The 13521-nt window shown below is 46.4% G+C and overlaps 1 long non-coding RNA gene across 1 annotated transcript in view; it reads right to left on the reverse strand.

Moving 5' to 3' along the window:
- Nucleotides 1-13521, reverse strand: part of LOC125944767 (uncharacterized) — a 259378-nt gene that overhangs the window by 91892 nt on the left and 153965 nt on the right. The window contains exon 2 of the long non-coding RNA XR_007466482.1: nucleotides 10574-10667. This is a non-coding gene — a long non-coding RNA (uncharacterized LOC125944767). The remainder of the gene's footprint in view (nucleotides 1-10573; nucleotides 10668-13521) is intronic.

Raw genomic sequence — 13521 nt, forward strand, 5'->3', positions numbered from 1 at the left:
TTAAGGAAGACCACGTGCAAGGATGGTTTTTAAGCGGACTCGGTGAGAGGGCCAGCGGAGACCGCATTCGGAACGCGCCGAGTGCACATCTTGCAATAAATGAGCTGCACATATATCCACAGTCTAATTCTACTCTGATCAGCAGTCTCCCGTAGCTGGCTTCTTTAGTCGCAGTCTGCAATGAAGAAAGTTGCTCTGAACCTCATTATGGCCAAAAGAACTGTGTAAGTGAATGTAGACATGATTGGTGTCAACGCATGCCGTTTGATGTTGGCTGCTGGCTGATGCTAGCATGCTAGCTTCGCGCTGACATTTTTTAACATCTTTTATCTCGGTAATAATTTACTATTGTCTCAAGCACGGGTCGTACAGAGTGCATCGCGAGCACTTCCACCCGATGCGGCGCTGTTCTTAGCACACGTTATTCGTCGAAATCCTGCATTGTGGCTCAGCTGGTTCGACCGCCAACTCTCGCAGTTGAAGGTTCCGAGTTCGATAGCGGCATCAGTGACGTTTCCTGCAACGTTTGCATATTATATTTGTCAAGACGACATGACTGCGACTGACAGTCTAAGAGAACGACCGAATATATCTTATATGCAAACAATTTTAGCGGTAAAATTGGAACGATATTGGAGTTTATTCGCAGAAAGAGCAACAACTGTGTCGTAAGGACAGCAGGAGAAAGAGAGAGATAGTGATAAAGGAAAGGCACAGAGGTTAACCAGGACTAAGCCCTGTTGGCTGCCTTACACTGGGCGAAGGGAAAAGGGGAGGGAAATATTAAGAGAAGAAGAGAAAGTCCGCTGTGGATATCGCCGACGTAGTGACAGTTCTCTTTCAGAGACGGTCACTCAGTCCGGCATCAGAGATGGTCACTCAATCCGTTAGCTTTCAAAAACGGTAACAGCGCTTTTGTGGCCTTTTGTAGCTGCGACATGCGAGGTCATGGTCCCAAGATCTTGTTTAAGGTGAACGGTTTTCTATCCAACTGATTCAGAGCTGTGCAGAGGTCATGTCTTTCACTTTCAAAAGATAGGCAGTGGCACAATAGGTGTTCTATAGTCTCCTCGACACCGCAGGCATTGCACTCGGCGCTCTCAGTGGCATTCCAACCAAACACGTATATGCGTTGGTGAATGGCACGCCCCAGCGTAAGCGGCACAGCATTGTTTCCTGATTTCGCAGAAGCCCAGGTAACAGCCGCAGTCGCATAGATTGGTCGAGAGAATGCAATCGATGATGGGGGAATTCAGGTGTGTGCCACTTCTCCAATGTCCCACGGTGCGCTAGCTTGCTTAAGTGCTGGGCTGCGCCAGTCCTCGATAAAGGTACAGAAACTAGGTTTGCTCCTTCGTGTGATTCCCTAGCAGCTTGGAAATTATGGTTACACATAACCGCACATAAACCCGTCTTCACCGTCGTCAAGTGGAGCTCCGTCGAACAGAAATCAATGTGTTCCAGCCGTGGACTAATAAGACCGTATGTTTGATGCCGCCGTTCCTTCCTTGGCCCCCTCCCCATGCGCAGCCGAGTAATCGAAAGTGAATGGATATCAAATCGTTCCGTTCGTACTGGCCTATGCTGCGCTGGCCTTCAGCGTATACGATCCGGCACGTACGGTGTCATTGTGGTTTGTATCGACTACCCACACGCTCTACCATTTGCCTTAACCGTTTAGTTAACGCAGTAAGTGCATCCCTGTATCTGTCACATTTGACACGCATTGTGGTCTCAGTCCGAGTACAAATGGCAACCCTGACCTGTATGTATCGCTTCAGAGAGTGCAGGCTAGAAGTCCGTTCATATATGCAAAACAAGTACAAACTGTTGACGCTGAACTACAATGTCTGATGCGGTGACTCACGCGGCCAAGGTGGCATAATGACCGCTCTTGCAAATGATCTGCGTATACGTTAGGGAAAAATCAAAAGCGATAGCTGTTTTGTCCGGTATAGCTAACAGAATGCGTTCCACTGAGCGGATCGCGAAGCGGAATCTCAGGACGCTAACTGTCTATCGCATTTCAAGTTTCAATGAAAACCTGAACCACTGACCAGTCACTTCATCGACGTTCCAGAGAATAAAACAATGCGAATGGCTGACTGCTGCGTTATTCGGGTTTAAGTTCCCACAGACTATGCACGTACGAAAAAAAGACAAAAACGCGTCTGTTGACGTTTTTGTTGACGAGACATGTGCATGACATTGCTGTTCTTCAGCTACCGCATATGTTACGTAAATTCGGGGGAAAACGCGACCGAAGATACTAGCAATTCAGTCGAGAAACATCACTCATCTCATCGGTTCATATATGTGCACTGCCGCTTTAGTAGCGGTGTAACAATGTGATAGTTAGCTATACTCGCCGCAGTGGCTTTAGAGTCATTGCGGCGTACCACTGCTGCGCTTAAGGTCCCGGGTGCGATTACCGGCTCTGCGCGGCCGCATTCAAGTGAAAGTTAAGTGGGGAAAAACACTGCTTCGTGATTGGCGGATTGGACTGACTAGGCCGAGCTACATTTAGAAGCTACATTTAGAAGTGGCCTACATTTAGGCCACTTGAAGAAGCTCAAGTGGCCATCACTATTCCGGTGCCCTCCACCGCGGCGCCTCTCTTAGCACCAGTGTTGTCTTGCGTCGTTCATCATAATCATCATCATCATCATCAGCCTATATTTATGACCACTGCAGAACGAAGGCCAATCTGCAATTACCCCTGCCTTGCGCTAGCTCATTCCAACTTGCACCTGCGAAGTTACTAACTTCATCCCCCCACCTATAGTTTGCTGCCATCCTCGACTGCGCTTCCCTACTCTTGGCACCAATTCTGTAACTCTAATGGTCCACCGGTTATCTACCCTACGCATTACATGGCCTGCCCGGCTCCATTTCTTTCTCTTATTAATGTCAACTATAGCGTCGTTAAACCCGGCGAATTAGGGTAAAAGCTGGCTCTGTAGTCGTCTTTTAGCTTGACACTCCTTCCATCAGCTGTGATTTCCCTTTACACCATATTCCCAGCACAGGGCAGCCATATGCGCTGCATTGCGCTGCATCTCTATGCGCTGCATTGCGTAATGAGCTGCGCTGCGTAATGCGCTGGGCTGCATTCTGCATCTCTATGTCGCCATGTAGCAAACAACGGCGCAAGTGGCGATGTTGGCTCTGTGCGCCCATGCAGAGTGGTCAGGTAGCGTGTGCACATCCAATAAAAAAAAATAAAAACAAAAAATAAATGAAAAGACGGCAAACAGGCAAGAACGCTCTGGTGGGCGCCTTTGTTCGAAAGCCCGCACGCACGAACCACGCGATTTTACCGGCAGCGTGCTTTAATCTATAACTGGACAAGTCGGCAGGCTTCCCGCGTGTAAGCTCTCCTTTCATCGCGTTTCACGTTTCGTCCATCTTTCATGTCACCGTGGGCTTGTGGCCTCGGGATCCTGCATTCTCTTTTGCTCCCGGCCTAGCTTCCTTTTCGGCCGCACTGATTAGCTTACTTTAAAATTGAGCGCCCAGCAATTATCCCAGGCACGCCCCATTCCTTCAGTCCACGTCGTTTCTTGTATTTTTTAAATTTATTTCTTTACTTGGTTTCTTGGACGGTTAGATTTATCACAGAAACCGCAGGCATAGCTCTTTTCAGTACTCTTCTCTAAACGTAACTAACAAAAAAAAAAAAAACGGGCCTCGTGCGCGCGCAGGTATGGCCAGTCCTATTTCGCGTCCAGCATTGCCATTCTGAGAGAATTCCTGAAGACAACAGCCCCGCGCGACCGCGCTGAGCAGAGCGGCTGTAGGGAGTGTTGCGATACATTCCTCTTCCGCGTGCTTCTAATTCCTCGTCTGCTCTGCGATTGAAAACTTGTTGTAGGATAATGGAACACGGCAATTTAACCTCACTGTTCTATGCAAAAGAAGAAGGAGACGAAGAGGAAGAAAACTGACAACTGAATTATTTTGCTATAGAGATTTAGTTTTAGTGAGGCACTCGGTTTGGTAAGTATTGCCATCTTCTTGTCCTTCACCTTTTACAGCCGGTTTGAAACGACAATTTTGTCAGTTTTGCATAAGGCAAATAGAAATGAGTTATGTTCTATGCCGGAGATACATTGTACCCTTGCAGTAAACGCCATGGACGCTTCAGGTAGTCTGCGCACAGTAGCGACCTCTGCTGGTTTGCACGAATTTACACGATGTCCCCATTCTTCCCCGACAAAATCACGCAGAAGCAAATGAAATTAGGAGCAGACGAAACCGTTTCAGAAGGGTGTTTTGACAAGGACTGCCAACGTTACCAACAAAATGTGAATTTGTCGCTCCCCAACTCTCCACACACACACACACACACACACACACACACACACACACACACACACACACACACACACACACACACACACACACACACACACACGCACGCACGCACGCACCTCGTATGCGCAGGTTCAATGGAGTTTACAGGTTTCTGCAGTGATGCGTAACGAAAAATCACTACACTAACCCCCGTATTCAGAAATGCAACTTCACTTCAAGTCCGTGCTTGACTTGAATTAAGTGACGCCTATTGTGAACATGCCCTGGACGTTCTTTGCGTTTGCTTCCGCATGTTCACAATAGGCGTCACTTAATTCAAGTCAAGCACGGACTTGAAGCGAAGTTGCATTTCTGAATACGGGGGTAAGACTTACCGCTTTAGCCTGGAGTGCAGAGATATAGGAACGCGAAAAAGGACACGTTATATCCTGCACGGGAATACCGAGTAAAATCTCTACCTACACACGGTTCAAATACGGTCATCGAGCGATCACGTGGTCAGTTCGCTGTGTACACCGAGTCTCCTCTGGCCGCGTCATCTTCTCTCCGTGTACTCTTGCGGCTTGCGCAACCGCAGCGCATACGCGTTCCATCCCCGTATTTGAACATGACAACATAAACAATGATAAGAGCAAGATATCTGCGAGGCGACGCGGCGGGCGGCCAGCGTTCCTCGCGGTGCGCTCCGCAGGCCGCCGCCCCTTACCTAATCTGGCCGTAACATCGCTGGTCGTAAATCTCGGTGAGTCGACAGCAGGAGACGAGCAGCCGTGAAACATGACGGGCTGCCCACTCGGAAGATACCGTGGAGACAACAAACACCAACCGAACACCTCGAAGGCCAATGCAGGAAGGAGACCATCATTGAAATTTCCGCATACAAGGTTTTAGTGCGTCAGCTAGTACTCTTTACTATACACGTTCGCGGAGACGTAAGGCTGTAAAATAGATTGCTACCATAGACAAGTCTTCGTCGCCACGTCTTATTCTTCTCTCGCCTCTTTCCACGCTTTTTTTTTTTTTTTTTTTTTGTCTGGTCACATAAAGTCACGACGGCAAAACGTCCCGTTGCCGGAGCGCCGGTACGTTGCTCCGAAAAGGGCAACGCTCTTGTTTTAAGACTGGCGATGTTTTCGGACGCAGCACGAAAGCAAGAACACTGACTCCTTTCGGGCACACGGAAGGCTCGGACACGACGAATATATTACATCGAACAAGGAACAAGAAGAGCTCGTCGATTCAGCAACTCCCTATCTCCTTGTGGTTCTTACGAAAACAGAAAAGTGTGGACATAGAGATTGGTGACGGCATACGAACATCTTCGCCTGAACACCGTGAACGTGCCACGAAGTTGATAGCGAAAAACGACCATTGAAGTGGTGATCCCAACTGTTCGTTTAAGAAGCAGGAAGTAGACGCAAAGTAGATAGATTATTCTAGAAGAAAACGTGAAACGTTGCAAATGCGGCGAAGATGAAAGATACAAATAAATGGAAACTATGAACAATGCTAACGTAGCTTAGTTTAGTCAAGTTTAGTCTGTTCCTGGTCTAGTTTGGGTAGAAACTTCCTCGCTGGCCAGCCAGCGTTCTGGCGTCCTCCGTTATTGATAGCGAGCGACATGACAGCGACACTGTTTTTTTCTTGGCAATCCACAGACTTGTTTTGACAGCGTTTTCTTAGTTCATTGCTGCTATATTTCTTCTGGTTCTTCTTAGCCGGTGATGGGACAGTCGTCCCTTTCAGTGGCCAAGCTTCCTATCTTTCGCAGCAAATAAAGACCAAGAACTGCCGCATCAACTTTGGCCAGTCGCACAAACGTCACTTACGACTCGAAAACGTCTGCCCTGACAGGCCCTGATCTGCGCACGTAAGCATTTATCGACGCAACACGGCTGCGCAGGCTCGTTACTTTAGGCTTCCTGCTTTGTCATGTCACAGCCCGCTGCTCCAAAATTAATAATACTAAGGCATAATCGAGCGAACACGCCTGTTCAAATTTCGAATATTCGTTAAAAAGTGAAGCACCTGTTAAACCTTGTCACGGTGACGTATGAGCCGTACTGGGGAGGACGGAAACAACAGATCGGTAAAGGAAGCCTTTAGCCAGCAAATTTGGCAAAAACATTCAAGAGAAGTCTTCTGTAGCCACTGGCCCAGGTCTCACAGATCAAGCATTCCATACACAAGTGAAGCTAGGGAACTTTCATATTCGTTCGTTGCATATGAACTCTCCTATCACACTGTGAGTCAGCATTATAAATCGAGAACATTGTTGCGCCTTCCGGCTATCTTTTTTTTACCTTTTCTCTTTTTCATTTCGAGAATAATTACAGTAACTGGTAAGTCATTCCTCTGGCGTCTTCATGAAGACGCGAAGCTATGCGAAGCTATGCGAAGCTAGCACCAGCGCAAGAATATCCATTGCCACAAGTTGCTACGCTATTTTTTTTCTTCTTCTATCGGATTGTTCTTTCCTATAGAGATGTTGTTCTTTAAGTTATTTCCTATAGAGTAGACGGGACAAGGGCTAAAGCATCCCTCTTGTGTACTGCAAGTTAAGCTCGGAAGAGACACCGCCCTTGCTTACCAAGTAGCAGCAACAACACAGCCAGAGACTCCTCGCCCAGAAAGACATAAAGCCATAGAATTGATTCCTGACATTATCCTAGTCTTTATCACTGCTATATGTTCCTTCTTTTTTATTCCCATTCTTTCAATAGATTACGTTTAGTTAAAGGCGTTCCCTGCGTTCCCGAGGTCTCGCCCAAAAAAAGGCGACGCCCGTTTAACGTCGCTCAGCACTCAGACTCCTAGACGAGGTCCTAAAATACGGTTATAGCTCGTTTCGATGAACACGGAAGGTTGAGCAAAGTTATAGGCACACAATAAGTAAAGAGGGTTGTAATTTACACAAAAAAACACTTTGTCTTGTTGTCGCTTCTCTAAAATATACTGATATCCAGACTAGCCACGGCTGTTGAAGAGCACGATCGGAATGATAGGTAGACGCATAAAAAACGATAAAAATGGGAACCAAGACGGCTATTCGCCATCCACGGTTAGAGGGCCGTCGTCGTCGTCATCATCTTCATTATCATCATCATCCATGCTTGCCTGCGCTCGCAGCGACTCTAGTCTGTACACGTCTCGTGAGACATGAAGCTGCGATGTCTACACATCTTTATAACCACAGGTACGTGCTCATCAATGAATAAGCACTTACACGTCGATACTCTGAGCTGATCGGGATTGCTTGTCGAGGCATGGTTGGGACCCGTACAGCAATGATAATGAGGATAATAATAATTATTATTATTAATGTTACAAGATCAGTATTCGGGCCACTCATTTTTTTAATAATGGCCGAGGATAATAATAATTATTATTATTAATGTTACAAGATCAGTATTCGGGCCACTCATTTTTTTTAATAATGGCCTTCTTTGCCCTATTCAAAATTCTACCGCCCTCCAATATGCCGATGACATCAATGCTTTTAAAGAAATTGATACTGTTGATGACTGTCGCATCCTGCCGTCTGACCTGTTTTCTTTTTCTAAATGGTGCAAGGATATTAACCTATTCTTGAATGCTGCTAAGACAAAAGACAACACTTACATCATAGAACGGGTCCAGAAAAGGTTTCCAAGCATATATCATCACTGTTTTACTAAGACGGACTATGGACATTGCTTTAGAACTGTTTGATTATTGACATTTCCCCTACTTCGTTGCCGACGTAATCGCGCTGACCGTCTGTTCCTCTTCAAACTCCTTCACGGTGTCCTCACCTGCCCCGAACTCCTCAGCTGTATTATGTTTCGTATTCCACACAAGATAACCGGAAAACGTAGACCTTTCCATCTTTCTACCCGTCATCACCAACACTCCACCGTCAGCAGAATACTGGGCCTTTATAACGCCTATTGTCATGATTTCGATATTTTTCATAACGCGCTGCCATCGTTCTTTATCGAGCTTTGCGTTATTGTTTCATAGTGTTACGTCCAAGCACGTAAAAGGCACGTACGGATAAAAAGGAGGGAGGAAGAGAAAAACGACGACTGTGCGGCGGCCATTCCTGCTGTTCGTAGCCTGCTGTTCCTGCACTCGCACGCCTAAATAAACCCCTTTTCCCCGTGCTTGTAACTATACAGTTTCGCACATTGTTCAACTGCCTTCCTGCTCCTTTTTCTTTTCATTTACCGCCTTGCGCTTTGTTTCGTTCTTTTTTTTTATTCATTGTATATTTTTTTGCTTATATTCCCCTTCAGTCTTTGTTGTTGTTGTTGTTTTGGTTTGATTTGGTTATTGATTTTTAATGTATGCGTGAGCCAGCCTGCAGACCTTAGGGCTGTTCCTGGGCACGGTAAACAAATGAGTGATTTATTTATTGATTATTTTAATTATAATTATCATCATTATTATTATTTTTGTGTGTAATGCTGTGTTGTGCTATATTATGTAAGATATTCTAAATCGGATTTGTATGATATGCGCGCGTTTTGTTCGTGTTTGCTGATGTATATGCTATATCTGTGTATGTATGTTATACCATTTCTCACGGGCTCCAGTGTCAAGACAACCAGGTTGTTTCTAGGAACGTTATTAAATTGATTGATTGATTGATTGATTGATTGATTGATTGATTGATTGATTGATTGATTGATTGATAATTAGCTGGTGTGGGGGTGTGGGCTTTTGGACTTGGCCATGGCTCTCAAGACAGACACAGAGACCACAAACAGCTGAAGTTTAATCTTTGTCCAGCGAAGCGAGGTCAGCTCTCGAACCTAGGTGCACTCGAGCTACCACCGTGCCGTGCGCGCGCCACTACCAGTAGTTCTTCCAGCAGCCCATGTCAGGCACCCCATCATAATTAAATAACCATAATGCCATTGCAACGTACACGTTGGAAGCTTACGTGAAGCGGAGCTTTCATGAAGCAGTTAACTAAATGCTGTAACACTAAAATCGTTGCGTACAAATACTTTTTATGGTCATCCTATGCAACCTGTAATCTCGTGCACTGTTTATGATTGCGCGACGCACATGCCACAACAATAATGTTACCCAGTGTTTATGTTTATGCAATACGCCGTTCACAACCTGCACCGAAGTGCAAACAGCAATTACTACTGAGAAAAGGAGTAGCGTAATGCACGTGATAAGAGGTTAGTACGACGGATTGATTGAGCGAAGTGAAGTCATATAGGGAGTCGGAGACACGGCTGCCGAGAATTTGTTACCCCATTGGTTTAATTAAAAATCAAACTCTGCGTGTTCTTTGCATCGATAATTTTTTCAATGGCATCATATCCGCATCATTAGGTGTAACTATCCCGTACGCGTAAAAATAACTGCCAAACTAACTTTGCAAGGGGATCAGCTCTTTCCTGCATACGCCATTAAGATTTTGGTTATGTTAGACACGCACAGTTTGAGGTAGACGAGGAAAACAGTGCTTCATGAAAACAAAAAGGGTCGATTCTCACACATTCATTTAGACAGTCCCGTATAGGGTTTAGGGTATTGATGAGGCTTTATATAGACTGAATACTATAAGCTTTAGAGAATACGACGGTTTCACTAAAGAGATGTCCCAGTCCATGCATTGATTCGTACATTCTTATAATTTCGAGTTAGGCGATCTTCATGCGCCAGACGTTTAACAGTCGGTATCCGCAGCTACATTGTCCGCTTTCGCATATGTTATCTAAATTGGCTTTAGCATAGTCCCAAAATGGCTGCCGAGCAGACTGTTTAAAGCGGTAGTGTTCCCAGCGTTTTATAAATGTTTTTTTTCTCCTATCCCCATCAGGCACGACTTATGATTGACTGTCTATTAATACATGCATCAAAATTACACAACTTTATCCCAACGTGCTGGACGCTCTATTGCAAGAACGACAATCGGGTAGGATGCAGTGCTTTATTCTAGCGAGTCCTCATTATTACACCGTAATTGAATATCTGAAATTTATTGCGCAGCTTTCGCATTAACTGAATTGAATTACTAGCTCATAGTAGATGTCAAAGGTTGGTGGCTTGTAGCCACCTTTTGTGGCTGCAAGCCACAAAGGGTGAGCTTGGCGGCGCTCACGTTTCATAGGAAAGAACACTTTAGAAAAAGTCACAAGGGAAACGATTTTGTTGCAACGTAACACTAAGCCAGAGAGGCGAGAACAACTTGTACCATTGGGATATTCTGCTTCGCGTGTCAAGAATTAAAACCACCAATCGGATGTCCTACCTTGTGGGACGTCCTAGAAAGTGGACTCGACTACGACGAACGTACAAGTCATTTCCAGCGGTGGCAACCACAGTTTCGGAGGGCTCTCACGAACCTGCAGAGAAAAGTAAGAAAAGTAGATATATAATGTTTACACTCGCAGGGTAAGCACTGTGTATTGAAACACAATGCATAAAACAGCGTAATACGGAGGTTGTGGATTTGACTCCCACCAGCGGCGAGTGGTTTTTTCGTCCACTTTCATTTCCCTTTAGTTTATCATTTCTACACTTAAATTAAAGCTACGAATAACTTCCCCTGCGCTTTCCTTCGCTTCATTATTTGTTGGTTTCATATGGTTGCAAACAACAATAATCTTGCCCCTCGGTTCCCCCCTTTTCTCGTTTATTTTAGAATAACAATAACTCACACGAGGCTAAGCAAACGAACAAGCTGACTAAACGATGTCGCAGACCCTGGACCACACGAGACTACCAATCATAGATGCGTACGCGAATGTCTGATGTAATTTTCACGAGGAACCCAAGGGCGCTAGCCAAATCGCTGACGAAAATGTGTGGGCAATTCTCTTAGCCTATGTGTAACTCTAAGCCTGCATGACTCGGCATTTAGCATGCGTTTTCAGCCTGCCGCAGCTTCGATATCATTTCGTTTCCAACCAACTGCATACTTCTCGCTTCAGTTTGGCTCTGTCTAACTGGTGTGCTAAATTCGCCAGCGCGGCTCCCCCCCTTCCCAGAGCTGGGTGTCCTTCTCATAGTTGGAAACGTTCGCATAAAATTCACCTTCCACACTATAACTTCTGTAAACTGTTACCACTGAGAACGCCCCTTAGCCGGTAACTTAGTTCCCGCACACCCAATTTCGTTTCATACGTTAGCGTAAGCGAGCGTGGGTACGAACGAAATTATTATCTTCGCAGCAGCGCAACCTAATGAGCCGTAAAGTCGCTTTTAAAATTCAGACAGCGTACCGGGCGCTTTAACCATTGTGCTGTCCAACCTTGCTTTTCATGTACGAGTCATTAGCGCTCCGGGGCGGCGCATTCTTGACTTTTCTTTTTCGTTTCATTCCTTTCTCACTTTTCTTTTTCATTCTCTCTCACTCGGGTACACACCGAATGCTCGCGAGAACTTCACTGTGCAAGCGCTCGTCATGTGCAGAAGGAAATACGATCCCGCCTGGGCAGAGAAGTTAAAAGCCGCGCGTGTCTCACGGACAGCTACAGCGCTATCGATGCTCTCATGTGAAAAAGGCGCGCAAAAAAAGAAAGAAGAAAGAAAGAAGCGTGGCGGAATTCGATAGCATCGTACGCACGAAGTGATTAGCACGCGCACGCCTGTGGCCGCGGTAATTTAAGAAGAGACTCGTCACGGGAGCAATTAGTCCGGTCACGATTAATGCCCGCGCACGGTTGATGTGTTGGCCCCCGAGAAGAAGCGATAGAGCCGGCCGTGACCAAAATGAAGCACGCATATACACGAAAGAGTGGAAATGGTCGAAGCGAGAGGAAAACAGTTTCCTCGTTGTATACAAGTATATATACAAGAGGACAGAGAGAAAAAGCTATACAGGAGCGGCAGAATTCGTGAATTCCGGTGGCGCCGCCGCCGACATGTTCTTGATATCTCAAGCAAGGGGCTGCGCGCCTTCATCTAGACTTCTTGTCGCCTCAACAGTATTTATCATCCGCCGCCGCGTGAGCCCCTAGCTTTCGCGCGGAACCAGTCGGCGCACGGCACACGCATGAGCACCACCAGCTGCGCATTCTTCACCCGTGAAAAACCTTGGCCCCTTCGTATCTCTATTCTGTGCAATTCTTTATACAGTTGTTTTTACTTTGAGGATAAGCATAGGCCCGTGTATGTTATACAGCAGCTTTCCATATCCTCCTATACGACCCCTTGTACAATACATAGCACATTGCCTTCAACTTCATTTCGAAATTCACTCGGAAGGGATTAGGCAAGTTATTCATTCTGGGTATGAACTAGAGCACTGCACAGGCTCGGGCTTACCCGATAGCCCAGGCACGGCCCGGCCCATGGGCCGGGCCGGGCCGGGTAGAGCAGTTTTTTCACGGGCTCGGGGTGGGCTCGGGCACGGCGTGTGCTTTTTGACGCGGGCCCGGGCCGGGCTCGGGCTTTCTGCTGGTGTGCATGTAACATGCAGCGAGTTATTCTCGGGCTTCTCCACTCTGAAAAACATGTATTTTAGGTCTCGGGCCGGGTTCGGGTCAGTTTCGAGCCGGGCTCGGGCCGGGCTCGGGCCTAAGGTAAAGGGGTGGCGGGCCGGGCTGGGCGGATAACGTAGATTATTTCCGGGCTCGGGCCGGGCCCGGGTCTCACCATAAAAGTTTTGATCGGGCTCGGGCGGGCCACCCAACGTAAAAACGGGCCCGGGCCGGGCTCGGGCTGAAAAAATCGGCCCGTGCAGTGCTCTATATGAACTACGGTGCATGTATAACGGTAAGGAAGTGTTTTACCCATATTCTTGTCCCCCAACCGCTTTCGAGAAATTTGGCACTAAATTGATCTAGACGTCTGCGTCGTCCTAGACGCCGAAAGCAAGCTTGAGTTGTGTTTCGAAATCACTCAGATTGTGTGAAAATACCGGGCACGGCCACAACATGGCAATGTAGGTACGACACGTAGTTCCATCTTCATCTCTGCGTTTACGCAATTAGATGCTGTTTTTATAATAGCAAACATTATGAGATGATGAAGATAGTTATTTTTTTTTCACGTACATAGACACGTAGCTTTTGGCATCTAACAGTGGTATTGACATTTAAAAAAAATGTTTTTCACGTTCATCACATAAGAGTAGACAATAAAAACCACCTTAAAGAGCAATTATGTCCCATAGTTGGATTCGGGTCTCGGGAGGATATACGCCTAGATTTCGACGGAAAGTATACGTTTTATGCATGCTATACAGTTCGCAGA

The sequence above is a fragment of the Dermacentor silvarum genome, chromosome 4 (genome assembly GCF_013339745.2).
Source record: "Dermacentor silvarum isolate Dsil-2018 chromosome 4, BIME_Dsil_1.4, whole genome shotgun sequence".
In the NCBI taxonomy this organism is placed as follows: Eukaryota; Metazoa; Arthropoda; class Arachnida; order Ixodida; family Ixodidae; genus Dermacentor; species Dermacentor silvarum.